This window comes from Aplysia californica, unplaced genomic scaffold (assembly GCF_000002075.1).
Source record: "Aplysia californica isolate F4 #8 unplaced genomic scaffold, AplCal3.0 scaffold00425, whole genome shotgun sequence".
In the NCBI taxonomy this organism is placed as follows: domain Eukaryota; kingdom Metazoa; phylum Mollusca; class Gastropoda; order Aplysiida; family Aplysiidae; genus Aplysia; species Aplysia californica.
In genome coordinates this window covers 720,678-723,497 of record NW_004797695.1, presented here as the reverse complement: position 1 = coordinate 723,497, position 2,820 = coordinate 720,678, and positions in this window count along the sequence as shown.

Here is a 2,820-nt window from a genome sequence, read left to right as displayed (position 1 = left end):
CCCTGTTACTGTACCGGTCCTCTCGAATAAAAGGAAGACCGATAGATACGTCGTCAGTTGAAAGTTGAAAAAGATTTGTGCTGACCTTGTCTAAAACTAAAATATTTAAAAAATGTACCCTACTTCAGAAACGGGGACGCTCGGAACCAAATCAGTGTTGAGTTATTATTTCTTTTTAAAATTAATTTTTTAAAAATAAAATAATAACGTCTTTTTTTTTAAATGCAATGTGATTATCTGAAAGACACGGGACTTGACACACACAAAGGTCAACCGCAATGCAGGAACTCTGTTGCGCGTTAGATAAACACTGTTTACGAACCCTTGAGACCTAGCGGCGGGGAGGAGGAGGGGGGGGGGGCAGAATAAACCAGGAAGTAGAAGCAGGATATCTGCAAATGTCGCGTTACGGTACTGTGCGAGCTTTTAAGTGCAAGCCGAGTAAGCGTTTGGTTTTAGATTCGTTTGTTGGTTTCTTTGTTTGAGTAAAGAGAAGCACTCGACATAATAATGATCATTTAAGTACAGTACTAGATTCTAGGCAAAGTAAGACAGAAACAACAGAGGGAAAGTAAAGAAGAAGAATCTACCAGTGGCACATTCGAACCACCCGCACTAGAATCGTTTTAACATCGGCAATGAAAATGTTACAGGCACAGAAACACTCCATTGATTAAATTAAAGATAAATAATATTATTCTATCCAGTCTCTTAAGATACCCATACAGCACAAGCACCAATTAACTTTTAAGCATTAGTTATTAGTAACAGAAAAAGAAGTGCTGTGTAGTTTTAATGCTCATAAAACTGACATTGCTCTTCCGTGTTTGGCTCTACCACTCTTAGCTCTGACTAAGGGCGGCAGACTGAAAGATCCTTCGACAGTCAACTGACATTCCGTGATATATAGATCTAAATCTAATGTATAAATATATGTGTGTTTGTATGTGTGTGTACGTGTGCGTGTGTGTGTGCGCGCGCACGAGCACGTGTGTGTATGTGTGTGTGTGTGTGTGTGTGTGTATGTGTGAGCGTGTGTGTGTGCAGAAGGACGATGGGTGGGTGGATGTGAACATGTATTCAGTTCACCACACAGTGAAATGGGCGGGATGCGTAAATCTTTTTAGTTCTGTGCACGAGGAAGAAAAAATTCGGGATCTGAAAATCGGATCGCCCTGTACGCGTTCGCTATGTGCGTGCTAAGTGCTAGACTATCTGAAAGATCGTGGATGAATGGGAAACCCTCTGTCGTGGCCGATCACAGTGGCAAAGCTGTGACATGTGGCAGCAAATTTTCTGAGAAAAACAGAGATTGAAAAGCAGGGGCAGCCAGAAAAGCAAGAAAATCAAGGCAGTCAAATCCTGAAATAGACATTGGCCCAGCAGATCACACGTGCTGTTCGTGGACAAGTCTACAAAAAAATAAGAATAATACTTGAAAGTCACGAGTGTGTGTGGTGTGTTGAAAGTCATACGGTTTACCCAACTAACGATATTATGTTTCGGCAGATAAGGACACCGTTAAGGAAAGGGAAATGTGCTGCTATCTGCGGCGAGTTTTGGCGTTTGTGGTCATAGCTTGTTGCTTGCCAATACAAATGTAGGCTATTACATGTACCCCCTTCACTTTGCTCTAGCAAGGTCTTCAACTTCTCGTCCTCTTTGGGTGTTAAAGGTCATCATCAGTTTATGATGGACGAACTGTTAACATGTATTATTGTAGATCTACAGTATGTCCCTAGATAAAGCGGACACTTTCAAACGGCTGTAATATTGTGGTCAAGCCAAATGAAACAAATTGGACGAACTGTTAACATGTATTATTGTAGATCTACAGTATGTCCCTAGATAAAGCGGACACTTTCAAACGGCTGTAATATTGTGGTCAAGCCAAATGAAACAAATTCTTCAAACCTCGTTATACCGCCTACTTTGGGGCGACCATAAAGTTGGCGGTACAGCACGACTGACGGTAAAACGGGATAGCACCGATTATAATCTTGACTAGTGGTATATTGGTAGAGACAAGAGACAAACGGTGGCCAGTCTGGCCTCATCTGGTATAGATCTATCTTGCACAATTGCATGCGCAGCTAAAAAATATAAGTAGCAACTAATTACATATACAGCTCCAGCTGAACTTTAATTAAGTAACATCAAAACTGAAAAAAGCTAGGATCAGAAGCTAGGCTATACATCATGTCAAGGGCCCTGTAGCCTGACAAGATTTTTTTACCCAATACATTGTACTCATCAATCCTCGTGCTGCCTAAACCTATCCTGTAGGTTTTTATCTTAAGTCCTCACAATACAAGACTTACTGGCACCCGCCAGCCTTTAGGTCATTGGGCGATGCCAGATATTTTGCTGGCAGTCCGAGTTCCTTTGAAGGATCTTCAGGCGACTTAAAAATGTCATTCCAATCATTTAAAAAATTAATATTAGCCAAAGCCCTAAAATTATAGTATTATTAGCATTTTTAAAATCAACACAAATCAGGAGAAAATCAACAAGCGTTAGAAATAGGCCGAGCTCGCTGAGATGTATGTGGGAAAGAGATCATGAAGCAGCCACTGTGTGGGTGCCGTGCGTAGAGTGGAGGCCTACCTCTGCCAGCCAATTTGCTGGCGGTACAGCGGGGCAAATTTACATTAGTTTGATAAAGACAGCACAACTTATTTGGCGGATGACGGTGTTAAGGTACAAATACTATATTTATAAAATAGCCGTTCATTTTTGTACACTGGCAAAACCTGGCAGTAAGTGGGGCTGGTAATATAACAAGGTGTGTGTGTGTGTGTGTGTGTGTGTGTGTGTGTC